This window comes from Oncorhynchus nerka, linkage group LG1 (genome assembly GCF_034236695.1).
Source record: "Oncorhynchus nerka isolate Pitt River linkage group LG1, Oner_Uvic_2.0, whole genome shotgun sequence".
In the NCBI taxonomy this organism is placed as follows: Eukaryota; Metazoa; Chordata; class Actinopteri; order Salmoniformes; family Salmonidae; genus Oncorhynchus; species Oncorhynchus nerka.
This window is the reverse complement of record NC_088396.1, coordinates 28,315,540-28,339,951: the sequence shown is the minus strand read 5'-3', so window position 1 is coordinate 28,339,951 and position 24,412 is coordinate 28,315,540. Positions and strand designations below refer to the sequence as shown.

Below are 24,412 nucleotides of genomic sequence, written 5' to 3'. Positions count from 1 at the left end.
AGAGAGAGAGAGAGAGTGTGAGATAGAGAGAGAGACCCAGGCGGACAGACACAAGAAACAGAGAGGGCCTAATCAACTCTGCTTAGGCCCAGCTCAGTGCTCCCCATGCTGGGTCTGATCTGGGTACCTTCCCTGGGCTCACGAGAGGCTGATGGTACCCTGCAAGGGTGGCCGGTGCCCCCGGTGGCGACTCTGAGAAGTGTTGAAATTGGCATACTGGAGTGGTGGCCACTGCAGCGGCTGGTCTTCTGGAAGCCCTGTGAGGGGGATGTCAGTGAGCCACTCTGATATGATGTATGAGGAGAAAATCCCTGAGAAGAGAAACGGCCTCTTGCCCAATCCAATGTCTCAGGTGATTTATGGTGTTGGCTGGCTGGACAGCAGCCAGTCAACTCAAATGACATTGGAAGTCTAGATCTTGCAATGTAGGCCTACACAACATGCTTGGAAAACTGTTAAGAAAGCAGACTTATATTTTTGTGGTAACTTAAGAGCACAAGATTCATCATTCAGTAGCTAGGTTTCCAACCAACTGACGACCAGAATTTAATGCGATTATTCTAAAATCTGCATAAAAACAATATGTACATTTTCCCACCAGTGAAGTGTTTCCATCAAATTGACAAAAAGGCTGTGCATGATGATGTAGTGCACATAAAAAATACCTTTTGCGGTTAAATTCCCATGTACACAATAAAAAATACAAGTTAAATGGGTTTCTATCACATTTTTAACTCAAAAAATAAATTGCGTTATATAGCGAGTGTGTCCATTCTGGTATTGGCACATGTGCTCTAGCCAATAGTTTGCGGATACAATGCTAGTATTGTCTACATGATGAGATTATTATGGACAAAAGAGCAAGATTATTTTACTTTGTCAAACTGCAACCGTCGATGATCATGTCACCAAAATAAGACCCAAGATATTTATTGGAAAAGAAGGAGCATCATCACCGTGCACTTTTACCACCCTGTGAATTCCTCATAACTTATTTCATCTGTAGCCTAATAAACTGCTTTCCAGACGAGTCCTGGTTGGAGGATAGCACATGTCATTATGTCGATATGATGGTTATATCAATATTTGTACATGAAAGCGTTACCACCGACATTTCTCACATAATTCATTTTACAGACACAAAAAGATCCCACCTTGTCTAGCGTAATTTGTTTTGTCAACATTTGGTAAGTTTACCAACACATTTTCGGTTTCCATCAGGCATGTCATTACATTTATTTTTATCCGACATGTACTTTACTCGCATAAAAAGTTGGATGGAAACCTGGTTAGTGAGAAATATTTTCACTCTCTGTTCTTGCAGATCCTCCCATTGTATAGGAATATATTTGACATCTTTACACATTCTAGTGGAAAGATGTCACAGCACTTTACTTTGCACTGAAGCTTAAGATTTCTGGCATTTCTCTTCATCCATATGCTATGATCCACATGTGTTTCAAAGATCTGGGAGAGTGAGAGAAGAGACTTGTGCTCCTTCATGGAATTTTGGCCTGAGGTCTTCTCATAATAAAAATACACTGTTGTTTTCCCAACTAACTGAATCAGTTTCAAAATGTCCAATCAACGATTGTTTGTTTTTAAGCCGCTCTGTAGAAGAGCGTCTGCTAATTGACCATTATTTTTAAATATATGCTTAATAGAAGCCTTGCGTTACATTCCTGTGTGATGTCATTAGTGCTGTTTTGATGTCAGATGTGATTGGCTTTTTCCACCTGTGATGAGTACTGTCATTCCTGCTTCAATCAGGTTGATCAGACACACACACACACACACACACTCCTGCAATACCCTCCTACACGTAAGGACACATACAGAGGGGCAAAAAAGTATTTAGTCAGCCACCAATTGTGCAAGTTCTCCCACTTAAAAAGATGAGAGAGGCCTGTAATTTTCATCATAGGTACACTTCAACTATGACAGACAAAATGATTTTTTTTTCTCCAGAAAATCACATTGTAGGATTTTTAAGGAATTTATTTGCAAATTATGGTGGAAAATAAGTATTTGGTCAATAACAAAAGTTTATCTCAATACTTTGTTATATACCCTTTGTTGGAAATGACAGAGGTCAAACGTTTTCTGTAAGTCTTCAAAGTTTTCACACACTGTTGCTGGTATTTTGGCCCATTCCTCCATGCAGATCTTCTCTAGAGCAGTGATGTTTTGGGGCTGTTGCTGGGCAACACGGACTTTCAACTCCCTCCAAAGATTGTCTATGGTGTTGAGATCTGGAGACTGGCTAGGCCACTCCAGGACCTTGAAATGCTTCTTATGAAGCCACTCCTTCGTTGCCCGGGCGGTGTGTTTGGGATCATTGTCATGCTGAAAGACCCAGCCACGTTTCATCTTCAATGCCCTTGCTGATGGAAGGAGGTTTTCACTCAAAATCTCACGATACATGGCCCCATTCATTCTTTCCTTTACACGGATCAGTCGTCCTGGTCCCCTTGCAGAAAAACAGCCCCAAAGCATGATGTTTCCACCCCCATGCTTCACAGTAGGTATGGTGTTCTTTGGATGCAACTCAGCATTCTTTGTCCTCCAAACACGACAAGTTGAGTTTTTACCAAAAAGTTATATTTTGGTTGCATCTGACCATATGACATTCTCCCAATCTTCTTCTGGATCATCCAAATGCTCTCTAGCAAACTTCAGACGGCGTAGTGTGTTACTGATGGTAGGCGTTTGTTACTTTGGTCCCAGCTCTCTGCAGGTCATTCACTAGGTCCCCCTGTGTGGTTCTGGTATTTTTGCTCACCGTTCTTGAGATCATTTTGACCCCACGGGGTGAGTTCTTGCGTGGAGCCCCAGATCGAGGGAGATTATCAGTGGTCTTGTATGTCTTCCATTTCCTAATAATTGCTCCCACAGTTGATTTCTTCAAACCAAGCTGCTTACCTATTGCAGATTCAGTCTTCCCAGCCTGGTGCAGGTCTACAATTTTGTTTCTGGTGTTCTTTGACAGCTCTTTGGTCTTGGCCATAGTGGAGTTTGCAAACATAATTTGCAAATAAATTCATAAAAAATCCACAATGTGATTTTCAATGTGATTTTCAATGATTTTCAAAATCACAATGTGATTTTCTGGATTTCTTTTTTCATTTTGTCTGTTATAGTTGAAGTGTGCCTATGATGAAAATTACAGGCCTCTCTCATCTTTTTAAGTGGGAGAACTTGCACAATTGGTGGCTGACTAAATACTTTTTTTGCCCCACTGTATAACATGTGTGTATATATATGAACACACATTCCCGGAAAGTGTCTGCAAGTGTGAAAACATGTCCTGAAAGTGTACGTAACCCTTCTAGCTGTTGGCGTTAATGTCACACTCGCACACAGTGTGTAATGTATTCACCATATGCTAGATGTGGATGAAGAAACCTTTCGTCACCTAGGCTACACTGTGGTAGGACCGCGACGCACCTGTCAGAGTAAAATATGAGGAGAGAACACCCAAAGTTACCGCTGCTGCTACGTGTCATCAACAGGCCCACATTTGGTGGGAGAGATGGAGTAAGGGAAAATGGAGAGACACAAATGAGTAAGGAGAGAGTGCAGGAAGAGCGAGTGGGGGAGTGAGAAACAGTTGGACAGGTTGAGGGGGTTTGGTCATGAATGGAAGAGTTTCTGCATCGTCTTTATCTTTTCTTTTCAGTTAATGGCTGTCGTGCTGCCAACATTTATCAGATTTTCCAAATGCTCTGTCTCTATCCTCATAACTGTAGTGGCACAAGTTAAAAATATGTTTATTTTCTCTGACCAAATGCAACACAGAGCAGATGTGTCAGGCAGGCGCTGTGACGTGTGATAGCCTGATTACCCAGCGGCTAGTTAAGAGTTAGCACTGACTCAGTTTGTCTGTTATTGTCTCAAATGACACCATTACCATGTCTGCATGGCTAAAAGCCTCCCCCGGGGCAAGGGGGGAACATGCTTTTGGCGTGTCAACACGAGGTGAGAACACACATGAGCCAGATTCAGGCCGTCCGCACCCAAATCACTCCTGACACCTCTTAAGGGGCCCTCAGCATCAATGGCTCTCTGCTACAATTACCCCCTCAGTAATAATGACATAAGCACCCAGTTCCTTCCTGCCATCACCTTTTACTGACCTGAAATCTGATACCAGAGGGTAGTTATCTGATCCTTTAAGCCCAAAAAACCGAGACAGACAGGACTGTTCTCAGAACAGTGGTTATCTGATCCCAGAGGCCATAGAAGGCTGTAGGTTCCTCAGATAAACTGATTGTGATTCAGAGCACTATTGCTGTTTGCCAAATTTACAAGAGCGAGAGTATCCTCTGAGTGTTTTCTAATTAGTTATGATAACCTAAAAAATAAAATACTGTACAATTTCTTGCACAAACTTTGAGATTAAGTTTCTAAAGATTTGTAAAGATAAAGAATTTCAAAGATGGCAGCCCAAGTTACACAGCAGGGATTTCAACATGATTTTCTTGGTTGCAAGCAGGGCTCTAAATGAACACTTTTCATTGGTAGCACTGCTGCATCCAACTTAAAAGTTACAAACACAACCTAAAATGTAGGAGCACCCGAAAATATGTTTATTTGAATTGATTGAGATATAGCCTATATTGGGCCTAGCCTATATGAATTATAGCTATTTTTGAAGCACATGTTGTGCTCTAGAAACCTAAACCCTAATTTTTAATAGTGTAAAGACATTTGTTTATTATAAAAAGCTAAAATATTGATACAGAAACCTGTATTACAAAGTCATTTGTCGAAATATTAAGTTTCTACATTGTGTAAAAGCAGTACCTACTGAGATGCATTACATTGGAAATTGTACACGGTTTCTTTAAGAGCATCAGGTTTGTGAGTGAAGACATGCAAGAGATCGTCCCACCTTCAAGACAACTCGGAAACTTGCATATGTCCGACTTGGAAACATGTAGAAGGGGTAGGAGTTTCCCACTTGGAAAGTATCAAAATCAACCAATAGAAAGCTCTATGCAAAAAAAAGTACGTACATGTTACCTCTGAGTTTCTGAGTTGTCTTGTACGTGGCACCACTGGCGTAGCACACACTCCTGCAACCCCTTCAAGGTGGGGGGCCCACGAGTTTTGGGAGCCCCGAACCCAAGAAAAAAATATAATAATCACAATGGTATTATTTTTTTTAAATTGGGGTTGGGCCCCCCAGATAGCATATGAACACGTCAAAAGCCATGAAAATATATTTTGAATAACAGGGAATTAGCTTTAAAACATTTTCTCTCAGCCTCATGGCAAAATGTGCAGAATAGCAGGAAATTAGCGGGACAATGAGTCGGGACAATCCTTGTCCGGCAAGGAAACTTCTATTTTGTTGCATTATTTGAGTTTACAAGTTATGTTTTTGGTAATTTAAAGGAAAATATTTGGAGACAATATTTGTTTTGGTAATTTTCTAAATGTTTTAAATATGATTCATTTAATAGGCTCTATGCCTGGACATGCCCTTGTCCGGATCAAAGGATCTACATTTCAAACTCTCCAAAAAATGACAATAATGGATATTATATGAACAATTATATTATGTAGTTTCTTGCAATAGGCCTCTGTGACATTAAATAATATTTATCTCAAAACTGTGATTCCTAAAATATGTCAGATTTTTATAAAATCCTAAATTAATCAGGAATGAGCAGGGTCAGCTATACCATAAGGATCCCTTATTCATGTCCTCATTACATGTAGTGCAACAAGACCACTCATGGTCTGTAAAGTTCTCTACTTTTTAGAGACCCCCCCCCCCCCCCCGCAGCCCAAGCCTCTCCAGGTTCTCCTTTACCAAAATCCAGATAGCAGATGTTCTGAAAGAGCTGCAAAACCTGGACCCGTACAAATCAGCTGGTCTTGACAATCTGGACCCTCTATTTCTGAAACTATCCGCCGTCATTGTCGCAACCCCTATTACCAGCCTGTTCAACCTCTCTTTCATATCGTCTGAGATCCCCAAGGATTGGAAAGCTGCCGTAGTCATCCCCCTCTTCAAAGGGGGAGACACCCTGGACCCAATCTGTTACAGACCTATATCCATCCTGCCCTGCCTATCTAAGGTCTTCGAAAGCCAAGTCAACAAACGGGTCACTGACCATCTCGAATCCCACCGTACCTTCTCCTCTGTGCAATCTGGTTTCCGAGCCGGTCACGGGTGCACCTCAGCCACGCTCAAGGTACTAAACGATATCATAACCGCCATCGATAAAAGACAATACTGTGCAGCCGTCTTCATCGACCTTGCCAAGGCTTTCGTCAATCACCATATTCTTATCGGCAGACTCAGTAGCCTCGGTTTTTCTGATGACTGTCTTGCCTGGTTCACCAACTACTTTGCAGACAGAGTTCAGTGTGTCAAATCGGAGGGCATGCTGTCCGGTCCTCTGGCAGTCTCTATGGGGGTGCCACAGGGTTCAATTCTCGGGCCGACTCTTTTCTCTGTATATATCAATGATGTTGCTCTTGCTGCGAGCGATTCCCTGATCCACCTCTACGCAGACGACACCATTCTGTATACTTCCGGCCCGTCCTTGGACACTGTGCTATCTAACCTCCAAACGAGCTTCAATGCCATACAACACTCCTTCCGTGGCCTCCAACTGCTCTTAAACGCTAGTAAAACCAAATGCATGCTTTTCAACCGTTCTCTGCCTGCATCCGCACGCCCGACTAGCATCACCACCCTGGATGGTTCTGACCTAGAATATGTGGACATCTATAAGTACCTAGGTGTCTGGCTAGACTGTAAACTCTCCTTCCAGACTCATATCAAACATCTCCAATCTAAAATCAAATCTAGAGTCGGCTTTCTATTCCGCAACAAAGCCTCCTTCACTCACGCCGCCAAACTTACCCTAGTAAAACTGACTATCCTACCGATCCTCGACTTCGGCGATGTCATCTACAAAATTGCTTCCAACACTCTACTCAGCAAACCAGATGCAGTTTATCACAGTGCCATCCGTTTTGTCACTAAAGCACCTTATACCACCCACCACTGCGACCTGTATGCTCTAGTCGGCTAGCCCTCGCTACATATTCGTCGCCAGACCCACTGGCTCCAGGTCATCTACAAGTCCATGCTAGGTAAAGCTCCGCCTTATCTCAGTTCACTGGTCACGATGGCAACACCCACCCGTAGCACGCGTTCCATCTCACTGATCATCCCTAAAGCCAACACCTCATTTGGCCGCCTTTCATTCCAGTTCTCTGCTGCCTGTGACTGGAACGAATTGCAAAAATCGCTGAAGTTGGAGACTTTTATCTCCCTCACCAACTTCAAACATCTGCTATCTGAGCAGCTAACCGATCGCTGCAGCTGTACATAGTCTATCGGTAAATAGCCCACCCAATTTTACCTACCTCTTCCCCATACTGTTTATATTTATTTACTTTTCTGCTCTTTTGCACACCAATATCGCTACCTGTACATGACCATCTGATCATTTATCACTCCAGTGTTAATCTGCAAAATTGTAATTATTCGCCTACCTCCTCATGCCTTTTGCACACAATGTATATAGACTCCCTTTTTTTCTACTGTGTTATTGACTTGTTAATTGTTTACTCCATGTGTAACTCTGTGTTGTCTGTTCACACTGCTATGCTTTATCTTGGCCAGGTCGCAGTTGTAAATGAGAACTTGTTCTCAACTAGCCTACCTGGTTAAATAAAGGTGAAATAAATAAAAATAAAAATGTTGGTGCTGTTGCTTGCATGTTTCCAAAGTTACTGACGATGATTTGGTGATTGAGAGTTGACTCCAAAATAATTGATTCCTCAACTCCTTGCATGTCCACTGCCATTTCTGAGTGTCAACAGAGATCTGTATATGATGACGAGATGCTCATGTCTCCGCCCTATCAATGGGAGTCGTCCTAAAGGAGAGAAGGCACGTGACAAGGTTAGGTCCGAAACAAGTCCAAAGAAATGCATTGGGCTTATTTTGGTGAGAGTGAAACCTCTCGCTTCACCCCTTCCTCTCTGGTGTCAGGATTAAATTCAAATCAAATCAAAGTTTATTTGTCACGTGCGCCGAATACAACAGGACCTTACAGTGAAATGCTTACTTACAGACTCTAACCAATAGTGCACAAAAGGTATTAGGTGAACAATAGGTAAGTAAAGAAAGAAAAACTACAGTAAAAAGACAGTGAAAGACATTAGCGAGAATATATTCAGTAATGAGGCTACATACAGACACCGGTTAGTCAGGCTGATTGGGGTAGTATGTACATGTAGATATGGTTATGCATATATGATGAACAGAGAGTAGCAGTAGCGTAAAGAGGGGTTGGCGGGTGGTGGGTGGTGGGACACAATACAGATACCCCAGTTAGCCAATGTGCGGGAGCACTGGTTGGTCGGGCCAATTGAGGTAGTATGTACATATGTACATTCCGCTAATAATCGCCTCCTAAGAGTCAGTATTTTTGAAACAGAGGAGACTGATTTAGTTGCCGTACTTCCGAGAACACAAGCACTCGCATCTTTCATAGTGAACTAGCAAGGGACAGAGAGAGAGCGGAGGGGCACAGTAAGGGCAGGTTCGGCCACCAGGCAGACGGAGTCAAAACCGTGCACTAGGCCCATCTATCGGCAATCAAAAGCTGTATCTTACAATGGAATGTTGTATATTGCAATTTATTGGCTTGCAATGTCTCGCAATTTCTGTAAAGCAGGGTCTGTCAGCAATGAATAGGCTAGGATATTCTACACGCAACAGATTGAAGTCTGAACACGCTCGCATCATTAGCGATGAGCAAGGGCAGGTGGGCAAGTGTGAGGGAGAGAAGAGGGGGCAGACAGAAAGAATGTCTTGGTAATCTGTATCGCAACATCTTGTTTTGTATGCCTCGCAAAGTAGACTAAAGTTTGCCTTTTTCTCTTGGTTTAATTTAAATTACACAACTTTCCCCTGGCCTTTATAGCCTACCGTCTAAGTAGGCTATAACACAGAGAATAACATTTTGTGATAACTGCACTGTGATTTTTTTTTTTTTTTTTTTTTAAACGGTTAGGGATTTTTCTTAACGTTAAGGATCCCAATTTTAAAAAGAGCCTATTCATCAACTCCCACCAGGGCTTTAAAATAAAGTCTTCATGTAATTGTTTCTGATAGCTGTGGTTTATGATGCTCTTGAGTATAGACTCTCACTCACACACACCCCACACACTTGATTTCTGCTCTGTACCTAAACCTACATTTTTTTTTCAACTCTTATTGATTTATTTTTCCCACTGCCCTGCTTTCATTGGCCATTTGTAGTTGTTGCTCTGGCCTCATTGGCTGGCTGGAGAGTGTTCTATATTTTTATTGGACATCTGGGGGTTACGTTCTCCCATGGACTGTTACAGAGGTGCTAGGTATGGATTTTATTAAGCATCTCCATAACAGCAATACAACCATGACCACTGCCTCCCAATCTGCCAGTTGGCAGCATACAGTACAAACACCTCTGCAGGTGACTTCACTTTTTCTTTCTCTCCTTAATTTCTTATTTTCTTTCTCTTGATGTTGTCTTGAAATCTGTTACTTTTATTACTCTTGTTCAAATCATGTCAAACTTTGTCACATGCACCGAATTAAACAAGTGTAGACCTTACCGTGAAATGCTTACTTACAAGCCCTTAACCAACAGTGCTGTTCAAGAAGAGTTAAGAAAATATTTACCAAATTTTCTAAAGTAAAAAATAAATAAAAATAAAAAGTAACACAATAACATAACAATAACGAGGCAATATATAGGGGGTACCGTACCGATACCAGTGTGTGGGGCTACAGGTTAGCTGAGGTAATTTGTACATGTAGGTAGGAGTGAAGTGACTATGTATAGATAACAAACAGCGAGTAGCAGCAGTGTATACAACAAATGGAAGGGGGGGTCAATGTAATTGTCCGGTGGCCATTTGCTTAATTGTTCAGCAGTCTTATGGCTTTGGGGTAGAAGCTGTTAAGGAGCCTTTTGGACCTAGACTTGGCACTCCGGTAACGCTTGCTGTGCGGTAGCAGAGAAAACAGTCTATGACTTGGGTGACTGGAGTCTCTGACAATTTTATGGGTTTCCTCTGACACCGCCTATTATATAGGTCCTGGATTGCAGGAAGCTTGGCCCCAGTGATGTACTGGGCCGTACACACTACCCTCTGCAGCGCCTTACGGTCAGATGCTGAGCAGTTGCCATACCAACTGGTCAGGATGCTCTCGATGGTGCAGCTGTATAACTTTTGAGGATCTGGGGACCCATGCCAAATCTTTTCAGTCTCCTGAGGGGGAAAGGTTTCGTCTTGCCCTCTTCACCACTGTCTTGGTGTGTTTGGACTAGAGGTCGACCGATTAATCGGAATGGCCGATTAATTAGGGCCGATTTCAAGTTTTCATAACAATCGGAAATCCGTATTTTTGGGCGTCAATTTGCCTTTTTTTTTTTTTTTTTTTTTCACCTTTATTTAATCTTTATTTAACTAGGCAAGTCAGTTAAGAACACATTCTTATTTCAATGACGGCCTAGAAACAGTGGGTTAACCTCCTTGTTCAGGGGCAGAACGACAGATTTGCACCTTGTCAGCTCGGGGGATACAATCTTGCAACCTTACAGTTAACTAGTCCAACGCAATAACGACCTGCCTCTCTCTCGTTGCACTCCACAAGGAGACTGCCTGTTACGCAAATGCAGTAAGCCAAGGTAAGTTGCTAGCTAGCATTAAACTTATCTTATAAAAAACAATCAATCATAATCACTAGTTAAGCAGACATGGTTGATGATATTACTAAATATTATCTAGCGTGTCCTGCGTTGCATATAATCTGACTACGCATACAAGTATCTGACTGAGCGGTGGTAGGCAGAAGCAGGCGCGTAAACATTCATTCAAACATTCTCATGCGTTTTGTCAGCAGCTCTTCGTTGTGCATCAAGCTGTTTGACTTCAAGCCTATCAACTCCCGAGATGAGGCTGGTGTAACCAAAGTGAAATGGCTAGCTAGTTAGCGAGCGCTACTCGCTCTGAGCCTTGGGGTGGTTGTTTCCCTTGCTCTGCATGGGTAACGCTGCTTCGATGTGGTGGCTGTTGTCGTTGTGTTGCTGGTTCGAGCCCAGGGAGGAGCGAGGAGATGGACGGAAGCTATACTGTTACACTGGCAATACTAAAGTGACTACAAGAACATCCAATAGTCAACGGTTAATTAAATGCAAATGGTATAGAGGGAAATAGTCCTATAATTCCTATAATAACTACAACCTAAAACTTCTTACCTGGGAATATTGAAGACTCATGAGAAAAGGAACCACCAGCTTTCATATGTTCTCATGTTCTGAGCAAGGAACTGAAACGTTAGCTTTCTTACATGGCACATATTTTACATGGAACATATTGCACTTTTACTTTCTTCTCCAACACTTTGTTTTTGCATTATTTAAACCAAATTGAACATGTTTCATTATTTACTTGAGGCTAAATTGATTTTATTGATGTATTATATTAAGTTAAAATAAGTGTGCATTCAGTATTGTTGTAATTGTCATTATTACAAATACATTAAACATGTTTTTAATATATATATCTATATATATTTTTTTTTAATCGGCCGATTAATCGGTACCGGCTCTTTTGGCCCTCCAATAATCGGTATCGGCGTTGAAAAATCATAATCGGTCGACCTCTAGTTTGGACCATGATAGTACTTTGATGATGTGGACACCAAGGAACTTGAAACTCTCGACCCGCTCCACTACAGCCCCGTTGATGTTAATGGGGGCCTGTTCGGCCTGCCTTTTCCTGTGGTCCACGATCAGCTCCTTTTGTCTTGCTCACATTGAGGGAAAGGTTGTTGTCCTGGTACCACTCTGCCAGTTCTCTGACCTCCTCCCTATAGGCAGTCTCATCGTTGTTGGTGATCAGGCCTACCACTGCTGTGTCGTCAGCAAACTTAATGATGGTGTTGGAGTCGTGCTTGGCCATGCAGTCGTGGGTGAACAGGGAGTACAGGAGGGGACTAAGTACACACCCCTGAGGGGCCCCGGTGTTGAGGATCATTAATGTAAAAAAACAAAAATGGCCTTTGGAGGGCAATCAATGTATTGTTCACATGCTCCTCAACAACACGTTGCCTACCCTTACCACCTGTGGGCGGCCCATCAGGAAGTTTTCTTCTCCCTCTCAAGTTCCATCTCTTTTCAAACCCTTCTCTCTCCACCGCTTCTTAACAGGAGCCTCTAGGAGGTATGTGTTCTCTGGGATCTAGCCCACGTCTGTGCCCCACCTAGGGAATTACCTTGGGGCTCTGGAGAGCTGGGTGACCCTGCAGAGCCAGTACCCCTTAGTGCTCTACAGCATAGTGGACCTGCACTCCATCACCCAGTCCCTTCTGCGGGTCAACATACTGGTCATGGTTGCCAGCCTGCTGGCCTGTGGCATTGACCCAGAGACATCTATCCTCTTCCAGCAGTCACAGGTTAGTCCGACACACATGCAGGCAGGTACACACTCATGCATACACACACACACACAATCACTGCTCTATTAAAAGAGTTTGAGCCTATTTTCTAATGTGGTGTTGCAAACAGTTGGAAAAGCTGAGAGTGTGTTTGTGACTTGGTGGTCTGAGCAGGCTGCTTTGGATCTATTTCCCAGCATGTCATCAAGAAAGTCAGCTGAAGTGGTGTCCATATTGGAATGTTTATTTTATCATGGCAAGCTCTGAATGGTTACCTAATGCAGGCAATTTAAAACGCTTATTTTATCACTCCAATCCTTATCTTCACTGTGTGCTCTGCAAATTCACAGGGATTATGAAAACACATACCACCATTTACTTCAGAGGAAGCCACATGAAGGGATGAAGGGGATAAGCATTTTTTGGGGTAAACTCCTGAGTTAGGAAAGGAAGTGTAATCCGAATAGACATTTTCTTCTCACTGGACAATTCAAATGTGTGTTTGTATGTGTGTGTGTCAGACTATCTCAGCAAGTGACGTATTTGTTTTGTTAGTGTGGTCCATCTGTGATATTTCTCTCACACACGCACCAAGGCCTATTTTTATTCCCATTTCGCTTCATGCCACATATCTTGGCAGCGAAGGGGATCTCCTATTGAACAAACAAACCAGAGTCTGTTCCACATGTACAAATACCATTACCGCCCAAAGAAAACACTTGACTTCATTGAAAAAATGGTGACCAGTTGAAATCAAGTGTCTTAAGTGATGGGCCTTCAGCTTGAAAAGATTGTGCGAGTGTGTGTGCATGGGCATATGTGTGTCCGAGAGAAAGACCATAGTAAAGTTACACCAATGGAAGGGGTAAACCATCCTACTCAGTGAACTTCATAAAATATAAAAAAAACAGTGAAAGGTCTGTTATCCTTTTTAGATAAAACTATACTAAATATATTCACGTCACCAAATAATGAATTAAAACACAATGTTTTGCAATGAAGGTCTACAGTAGCCTCAACAGCACCCTGTAGGGAGTGCAGAGTGCTACCCTACAGGACAGCTATTTTCCGTCCTCTGGGTGCATTGACTTCAATACAAAACCTAGGAGGCTCATGGTTCTCACCCACTTCCATAGACTTACACAGTAATTATGACGACTTCCAGAGGACACCCTCCGATCCATCAGATCTCTTGCAGCATGAACTGACATGTTCATCCAATCAAAGGATCAGAGCATGAATATAGTACTGAACACATAAGCTGCAGCTAGCTAGCACTGCAGTGCATAACATTTGGTGAGTAGTTGACTCAGAGAGAGAAAGACAATAGTTGAAGAGTTTTGAACAAATTCATTTCTTAATAAATGGCTCACTAGTCACTTTAAACAACGCCACCTTTAATGCCACTTTAATAATGTTACATATCTTACATTAATTATATCACATGTATATACTGTATTGAGACCCAATCACTGGACACTACTGCACTTTTGGAACTAGAAGCACAAGCATTTCGCTACACTCGCATAAACATCTGCTAACCAAGTGTATGTGACCAAAATGTTTTTATTTAATTTGATTTGGTAAGCTGCCTAAATGACTACCGCCCCATAGCACTCACATCGGTAGCCATGAAGTGCTTTGAAAGACTGGTGACGGCTCACAACACCATCATCCCGGAAACCCTAGACCAACTCCAATCCACATAGCGCCCTAACAGATTCACAGATAACGCAATCTCAATCGCACTCCACACTGTCCTTTCCCACCTGGACAAAAGGAACACCTATGTGAGAATGCTGTTCATTGACTACTGCTCAGCGTTCAACACCATAGCGCCCACAAAGCTCATCACTAAGCTAAGGACCCTGGGACTAAACACCTCCCTCTGCAACTGGATCCTGGACTTCCTGACGGGCCGCCCCCAGGTGGTAAGGGTAGGCAACACAACTGCCATGCTGATCCTCAACACAGTGGCCCCTCAGGTGTGTGTGCTTAGTTCCCTCCTGTACTACCTGTTCACCCACGACTGCGTGACCATCATTAAGTTTGACGACACAACGGTGGTAGACCTGATCACTGACAACGATGAGACAGCCTATAGGGAGGAAGTCAGAGACCTGGCAGTGTAGTGCCAGGACAACAACCTTCTTCCTCAAAGTAAGCAAGACAAACGAACACACCCCCATTCACGTGACGGGTGAAGGGGGTAAAGAGTTCCTTGGTGTCCACATCACCAAACTATCATGGTCCAAACACACCAATAAAGTCGTGAAGAGGGCACAACCACGCCTTTTCCCCTCAAGAGACTGAAAAGATTTGGCATGGGTCCCCAGATCCTCAAAATATTCTACAGCTGCACCATCGAGAGCATCCTGACCAGTTGCATCACCGTCTGGTATGGCAACTGCTCGGCATCCGACCGTAAGGCGCTACAGAGTAGTGGGTACAGCCCAGTACAACACTGGGGCTAAGTTTCCTGCCATCCAGGACCTATATACAAGGAGGTGTCAGAGGAAGGCCTAAAAAATTGTCAGAGACTCCAGTTACCCAAGTCATAGACTGTTCTTTCAACTACCGCACGGCAAGTGGTACCGGAGCGCCAAGTTTAGGTCCAAAAGGCTCCTTAAAACTTCTTAAAGTATAGGGGGCAGCATTTTCACTTTTGGATAAATAACGTGCCCAATTTCAACTTCCTGCTACTCATGCCAAGAATATAAGATATGCATATTATTAGTAGATTTGGATAGAAAACACTGAAGTTTCTAAAACTGTTTGAATCATGTCTGTGAGTATAACAGAACTTAGCAAGCAAAACCCCGAGGACTAACCGTTCAGAATCTTTTTTTTGAGGTCTCTGTCTGTTCAGTGAGTTCTCATTGGGAAACGATATTTCTTGGGCACTTGTTTTCAGTTCATACCGCTTCCACTGGATGTCACCAGTCTTTAGAATTTGGTTGAGGTTATTCCTTTGTGCAATGAAGAAGTACGGCCATCTTGGAAAAGGGTAACGCTGTTGAGAGTGCGCAAGACTTGAAAAGTAGTGTTAGTTTCCTCTCGTCCTCTATTGAAAACAGACCCGTCTTCAATTTGATCGATTATTAACATTTAAAAATACCTAAAGTTGTATTACAAAAGTAGTTTGAAACGTTTTGGCAAAGTTTACAGGCAACTTTTGAGATATTTTGTAGTGACGTTGAACAATTTGGAAGCTGTTTTTTTCTGGATCAAACGCCCCAAATAAATGGACATTTTGGATATATATGGACGGAATTAATCGAACAAAAGGACCAATTGTGATGTTTATGGGACATATTGGAGTGCCAACAAAAGAAGCTCGTCAAAGGTAAGGCATGTTTTATATTTTATTTTTGCGTTCTGTGTAGCGCCTGCAGGGTTGAAATATGCTACTCTCTTTGTTTACTGTTGTGCTATCATCAGATAATAGCTTATTATGCTTTCGCTGTAAAGCCTTTTTAAAATCTGACATGTTGGCTGGATTCACAACGAGTGTAGCTTTAATTTAGTATCTTACATGTGATTTAATGAAAGTTTGATTTTTATATAATTTTATTTGAATTTGCAGCGCTGCATTTTCCCTGGCTTTTGGCCAAGTGGGACGCAAGCGTCCCCTATACCATAATAATTAACAGCTTCTACCCCAAAGCCATAAGACTGCTGAACAATTAAGCAAAAGGCCAGCCAGAAGATTTCCCCCAACCCCCCGTTTTTACACTACTGCTACTCGCTGTTTATTATCTATGCATAGTCACTTTACCCCTACCTACATGTACAAATGACCTTGTTTAACCTGTACCCCCACACATTGGCTCAGTACCGGTACCCCCTGTACATAGCCTTAATATTGTAACTTTGTTATTTTTGTAAATATTTTCTTAACTCTATTTCTTGAACTGCATTGTTGGTTAAGGACTTGTTAGTAAGCATTTCACAGTGAGTTCTACACCTGTTGTATTTGGCGCATGTGACAATTACAATTTGATTTGAATGAGTATAAATATATGTGTGAGTGAGCAAATGATGGAGTGAGTGTTTGTATGTGTGTTGGAGTGACAGTGTGTGTGAGTGTGTAAGACCATCTGAGTGTGCATAACAACAGTGCAAAGATTGAAATAAAAGGTCAATAAAGATGCAAGGTTAACACAGATAGTCTGTGTAGCTGTTTTGGTAGTTATTTAACAGTCATATTGCTTGAGGATAGAAGCTGTTTAAGTTGGTGTCAGACTTGATGACCGGTACATCTTGCCGTGCGGCACCTCTTGCCTGCATCTAGCTGATCTGGGGAGTAATCATTAGTCTAAAATGTGTTTATTTTGGACAAATTCAGGTAGGTCCATCCAGAATCGGTAGAATGAATACACTCCTGATCACCAGTCACACACAGTTCACTTTCATAGCAGCCACGTACAGCATCATCACTTTGCTCATTGTATAATTTTTTATCGCATCTGCGCGCTCTCCTCTCTCTTTACCTTAGCTGTTGTGTTGTGCAGTGAAGTCCACAAACAATCTGTGACAAGGCACAAAAAACCTCTCCAAGCCAAACATTCAACCATAAATGCTAACCTCTACAGAGTCTCCATCGTTGTAACCATATTAGATAATGTCATACTCAACAAACTCAAAATCAAATGAAATTGTATGTCACATGCGCCGAATACAACAGGTGTAGACTTACAAGCCCTTAACCAACAATGCAGTTTTAAGAAGAAAAAAAAGATATTTATAGAAATATTTACTAAAATAAACTGAAGTCAAACTAACGCTTTAGTAAACCCACGTGCACAATCAGGCATAACAGTGTACAGTAAGCAGTTTGCAATTACACCGGTGACAATACATTTATAAAACCAAAAGCTTACCTTGACTTGGAAGAGATGCAGTGTTGGATGGCCTTAGCCAGCTAGCTAACAGAAATAGCATTCCTCTCTGTTTCAGTCAGGTTGTTGAGTAGGCTAAATTAGCTGCATTAGCTAAGTGAAAGGTAAAAAAATATATATAATATATATATATATATAGCTAGCTCTCCCCCTCTGCTGCTTCTCCATATAATTAATATTACACATCGCGCATAAGCTGTTATTGACAAATGGACACACACCCCCAACCCTAGTCTTACCAGACGTAGATGTTCTGTCCTGCCGATGCACCGAAAACCCAGCCAACTGTATATTATCTGTTTCGTCATTCAGCCACGACTCTGTGAAACATAAGATATTAGTTTTTAATGTCCAGTTAGTAGTATAGTCTCGAATAGAGCTCCTCCAGTTTTATTCTCCAGTGATTGCACGTTACCTAATAGAACGTATGGTAGAGGCAGGTTAACCACTCGCAGACTAATTCTCACAAGACACCCTGATCTACACCCCCTGTATTTCCTCATTTTCTTCATGTGAATTACAGGGATTTGGGCCTTGCCTGGGAGCAATATCATATCCTTTGCGTCAGATTCATTATATCATTTTGTTTTGGCCAGTTCGAGGTGAGTAATCACTGTTCTGATATCCAGAAGCTATTTTAGGTCAATAGAGATGGTAGCACCAATATTATGCACAAAATAAGTGCAGAAAAAAAACACACAAAATGGCACAACTGGTTGGGAGCCCGTAAAACAGCAGCCATCCCCTCCGGCGCCATTCTTCCATCTGACTCTACACTCTATACACATGCACACCCATTCACATACAAGCTGCTACTACTCTGTTTATCTAATATCCTGTTGCCTAGTCCCCTTACCCCGATCAATATATACCTCCATCACTCCAGTATCCCTGCACATGTAAATATGGTAGTGGAACTGGCTTTTAAAATATTTTCTGAAATCAGTATGCTACTTACTTTGTGTGCAAGGCCCTATTGAATGTGTCACTGGCCGTGTCTGAAATCTGTTTTGCCTACTACTTACTTAAACTGCATACTGTCTACTAATTGTACTACATACTATTTAGCACGTACTGTTTAGAAAAAGAATGCAGTATGCCACGCCCGAAACGTCTTACTTTTGGTGCATTCAAGACAACTAGGAATTCGTCAACAAAATTAGCTCAGACTGTGTAAAATCAGGATGTCTGTGATCTTCAGGTCAAAGAAGTGCCTGAGTTTCTGACTATTGGGATGACCGTTCAAAACTAATTTTCCCAGTCGGAGCAGGTTTTTTTCCAAGGTCCATCAGTGTCGGCTTCACATATGAACGGGAAAGGATGGTCTGTAGCCCAACCCAGTGACCTTTCATGTTATTGTTGTGGGCTAAGTAGCTAGCATTTGGAATGACGTATTTGGAGTGTACCGTAGGCCTACACATGTATCAATGGCAGTAGAGGAATGCAGTGGTGAGGCAAAGGGCTCGTACTGAGGACAACTGGCTACTACTCTGAACTGTGTGCTGAGGTTTCTGGTGCCCAGAGCTGGGTAGGTGCCATACATTGTGAAGGATGCTAGTGGCTACATGACTCAAGCTGGTTCCCAGAGTAGCTATTCCTATACAAGATCGTCACCCATCTCCCTGACCACCTTCCTCTGATCAAGCCATGAGCTGTCCCTCTCCATCTTTGGAGGATGTATGCACTCAAAGACTTGGCCTCTATTGGTTGACCTAACTATAGCTAGGCTACTCATGATATTGCTTGTTTGTTTTTTGCTTTTGATGCGCTTTGAGATTGTTATGAAAAGCATTATAGAAATTCAATTTATTATTATACCAAAGCAACAGCTGTGTGCAGGGTTTCTTTTCACTTTGAACTTATCTAATTGTTACCATGTACCTGCAACAAGATAGCTCAGATGTGCGAGTGCATTTTTTTAATGTTGAAAGTAAAACACACAAACAGTAAATGTACCGGTATCAAATAAATAAAAAACATTACAAACAAGAAACACTTTCAATGAGAACAGAAATCCACTTCACCAAAAACAGTAAAAAAATGAATACATTAACAGCTATAAATAAAATGCATACAAAATACATAAAACTACTTCTTAGTCATGGCCTCTAAAATGGCCATAAGGAGTGCCTCACGGGCGGTCACCTCCTTCTCCCACCTCCCCATCTGGACCCTTTGGGGAGAAAGAGGAGCCCACATTTATTTTTGCTTAAGCCTAAGGTTCTCCCACTTATTTTTCTCCCATGCAGGTGACAGCTTCCCCTCCAGCTCACACTCCTTTATCTAGATCCTGAAAAGACATGAGATTAAGTACATTAAACAAAACATGAGTAAAGTAAAGTTGTTTGAACTTTATGTAGCTAGATGGCCACATACTTTATAAAATTGGAGTGTCAAGGTGAAACAGTAATGAGTGCAGCTTACCATTACTTTTACCTTAACAAGGGTGTATACTCCAAACATTTGCAAAACGTTTTGCAACAAAAACTAGCGTTTCTATTGGAAAGGTTCAGCAAACGAAAGAGGGAACCTGCCTGAATCTGTCCAATAGAAACACTAGTTTTCGTTGCAAAACAGAAAATTTTGCAACAGTTTGGGGTAATGATTCCACCCATATGTGCAATGAAACTAACCAGCTAGCTAACTAGGCTAAAGTTAAATATGAAGTTGACGGTGAACAGCAAGTAACCATGTAGCTAGCAAACGTTACTGATCGAACAGTTATAACTTCTAGTCCTAGCTAACTACTAAAGCACATAGCTAGTTAAAGGCACAGCAGGCAGCTACAAATCAGCTACAAAGCCAAAATGAGAATAACATCCTGGCATTTACAGCATACTCTATTTTTAAAAAGTTAAAAAGTTACATACTATAAAACATTATATTTTTGTACACTGAGAATGTGTCATGTGTGATTGTGCTGTTTCCCGCTTTTGGTTCATTTCGGTAGTGCATCTCCAGATCTAATTGACCGCTTATTATCAGCTTTTGTCAAAGGAGAAATGATTATGACATCTGGGCATCAAAAATATACTCGATTTTCGAAATGTCACATACTATAAAACATTTTTTTTTTTTTTTTTGCATATGCCAACGTCCTACTATTTAGGACGCAAGTATGGGTATTCGGACACAACCACTGTCTGTCACCTTGATTACTCCAATTTGTCTCTCGATCTGTGCATCTACGTTATAAACTTTCATTTATAGGCTAGGTTGTAGCATGATGGGTATAGGTCAAATTGGAGTATCATGTAGTAGCCTAAACCGCATCGATGTTACATTGAGCTTGGTGAATGGAATATGAATGACAGTCCTGCCAATATGCTGTAATAGAAATAAGGCCATGCACATAACAACTAGTCTTCCCTAGTATTAAAACGCCACCGACCGCCACTGAGTTGCTCCATTTCTTACTGGAATAACAGCAGCAGATCCACAAAGCTCTGAGGTTTATATTTTTTAATAAATAAAAAATGAGTCCTATAATCACATAATCCATAACATTACTAGTAGTGTGTTTGTTTCAGATGCTACGAAGAAAGATCACATTCAATATGAATGGAGTTGATGTTCATTCTAAAATGTATTTTATTTCACCTAGATCTATATCAGTGTCTCCTTCCTCACTCTGCTGACATCAACATCTGTCCTATTTCACGTTCATAGTCTGTCTGTAACAAATCCCCCCTCTCTAGCTACAAGTATTCAGTGTAAAATGTTTGTTTATGTCCGTGCTGTCTTGAGTTTACGTCACACTCTTTAGAATCCGTTTTAAGCGGAGGCAGTCACTTCGCCAGCACCCATAAACTCTAAGTCTCTGAAGCAGAAAGATTTTGCGCCTTTTTTTCCATGTTGGCAAGGCCCAAAGGTTTTAGAGAGACCCATGTTGAGAGAGAGAAAGAAGTATGGGATGGCTGTAGTGTGATGCAGAGAGGGAGTCGTTAAATCCAGCCCTGCTAATGTCCAGGGGTTTGGAGTTATTTAATGGCTCTAATGCCTTGTCACTGATGTAGTATAATGGAGTATGGCTATTGGCTATGCATCTGGGCAACATAGCACCTGGTTGTTAGGAACTATACTGGATCTTCCCTGTGCCCTATCTCTGCCACATGGTGGGGCTGAAGAGTCCCACCATGTGAGGATCTGGAAGGTTTTTACTTATGTTTATTTGAGGTGGTGGAGAAGATACTTGATGTTTAATTTGACACGTGGGCTTAGTTTAAAACCAATAATAATATTTAGGCTTGGCCCATGTTGAGTGACTGGTTGTGGTGTCTTCCTCCCTTCCACAGGTCTCTGAACACTGAACTGTCCTGGATCCTGGGCTGCCTCGCCAGTATTCCCCCGACTAAGACACCTGCCTCAGTGAAAGGTACATAACAGCTTGGGAATACTGTAGGATTTGAAATGCAGTGATACAACCACTGAATGAGTTTACGTGGGGACTAATCCTGACTTTTTGTGTAAATTATGCATTAATATCAATGGCTGCACAATTGAGTTGATGATCAATTAAATTGTTAGTCAAGTTACAAATGGTTGAAAGTTCAATGGTATCCTTCCATTTTCCTCTATTTCCTTTCTCATGTTCAGCATCCTGACTATTGTTAGTCCTGTTTGTTTCTCATAGCAGCACCTCGCCTGCCAGATCTGTTTAAATGTTCTCATAATGACAGTGATTTCCTTGGCCACATGCAGTTTTACTAGGAGGCCAGAGGGAAGGAAAGGACAGCCAGCAGTGTTCTGGTTCTACACTGAAAACACCTTTTGTTTACTCAACAGCTGACTTCACGTCAAATGTGGTGGAAAATGTCCTGTGATTCAGCCATGTTGAGTTTGTATGAGCGAGTGCTCTTCACTCGTAAAGAGAACAGGCCGCCTTAAAGAGAAGCTAACCTGTTTTCTTTTTCTTCTTTTTGTCTTTCATTTTCTACTTTTCTCTCCTTGCAATGTTTCTTTTTCTTTCTTCTTGCTACACCCCTCTCCCCTATTTCTCTTGCTCTCTCTCCAGATGAAAAGTAAACAGAAGAATAAGGGGAGTGTGGGGCTGTAGTCTTTCCGCGTCCTGCAAGCTGCGGATATTCTCCTTTACAAGTGAGCTCAGTCTCCATTAAGTGTGGGTGTGCAGCAGCAAATAAATTAAATGAATATTTAAAAAAAAAAAATTCTATGTTGTATGTTGTTACGGGTCCACTCACATCCCAGTAGGATAAGATCAGGTCCAACATCTGGACTTGGCTCAGGACCTAGCCCGCATCTTCAAGAACACATATGGAGACTTATTCCCTGAGCCACGTGTTCTGCTCAGTAAGTTACTGTGTACCACACAGGGGTTACATCTATGGATGCAGGCAGTGTAGTACATTTTCTCTTACTCAGACACTCACTCATACGTAAACATACTCAAAATCCAACTCTCTTTCTCATTTTCTCGCTCTCATACACTACACATAGATATACCCGTATGGATACATACATCCAGATGCACATGCACAAAGACACATGGCCAGCATGTCCTACTGATGGATACTTAACCCCACTCTGGTACACTCCGTTTTATACTCCTTCATTATCGCCATCATGAAAGCACAAGATGTAACCAGCCATGCGTGCAATGGAGCTTTGATTAAAGGACCGTTCCCTTCCTCATATATCTGAGAAATAAAGTGATAATAGATTTGGGGAGGCGGGAGGGGGTATGTCCTCAAGACGACTTCAGAGATGTGTGTGTGCGCCCGCGTGTTGAGATGGATAGATAAAAGTGTGTGTGTATTACAGGGGCGGGTTAGGGACAGTGGTTGGCTCAGGCTGATTGATGCTGTCTTTTTGTGCTGTCTTTGGCTGTTTACCGATGGACGTTTTGTGGGAAAGAGACCAGAGCAACAGCTTCTGGCAGAACTGCCAGTCATCCCCCACCACTTTGAATCCCAATCAAAGATGTCCTCTTAAATCACCCTGAAACAAAGAGCTCATCAGGAAAGAGACCTTCCCCCATTCATCCTCCAGTGCCACCCCCCATGCACCCCTGACTTCTCTGCTGACAGCATACTGCCAGGACCTGGTTCTTCTTATCGGGATATGATTAACTGATGTAATGATATCCCATGCATACATTCACCTTAATAACAATAATAGCCATATCGCTGCCAAACACAACCCAGCCTTAACAAGGCCTATTCTCTTTTCATCCCAATCAAGCTCCACATGGAAGGTCAAATCCCTCCGCGACCCCTCCAAGATGTCCAAGTCAGACCCCCAGAAGATGGCCACCGTCAACCTCCTTGACTCGCCCGACGACATCGTCCTCAAAATCCGCTGTACCGTCAGACTTCACCTTCGTGGTGACCTTTGACCCTGCGGCACGCCTGGGTGTGTCCAACCTGGTGCTGATGCACGCAGCAGGTTGCACGGTGGAGGAGGAGGTGGTGGGGCTAGACACGGGGAAGTACAAACAGGGCCAGGGAACTGGCTGCACCCATCCTCAAGGAGGTCAGCCACAGAGTAGACTTTTACTGAAGGAGGGGGGGACTTGTTAAACTGTTTAAAGAAGTAGAGACTTGCACTCTGTGTATGGGGAATGGAAGATTCTACTGGTGCTTGACTACATTTGCTTGAGTTATGTATATTGTCGCCATTTATTAATCTCTATGCCTTGCTTCAAATTAATGTCAATATATGTTTTACTTAAACAATAAATATATGCATAGGATATGCTATGGGTTTTCTGTGGAAAGTCCAATGAGAACTCTCAAGCTCTAATACAATAAACAGACACACACGCACGTCATCAGACACAGTCTGTGGGTAGTGAGTAATGAGTAGGCCAATGCCCTGTCAATAGTAGGCATTCTGCCTGTTCAGTTCTGGGCTCTTGTCTGCAGATGGAACATAAAGAAGAGCTCAGCCTCACTGTGATACTTGGATAGACTAACCTGGGATCCTGACTGCTTAGGATAATATTTTCACCCTCTTTGCTCCCACCATCCTGGTGATGGAGCAGATCATCTGTGGGAGCTGGACTCTGATGTAGTTTTCCAGATCC

General features: G+C 42.2%; 1 pseudogene; it reads left to right on the top strand.

Annotated features, from left to right (window-relative positions):
• Positions 1 to 105: 105 nt before the first annotated feature.
• LOC115103877 (tryptophan--tRNA ligase, mitochondrial-like) lies at positions 106 to 24,027 on the top strand (annotated as a pseudogene).
• The last annotated feature ends 385 nt before the right edge of the window (positions 24,028 to 24,412 follow it).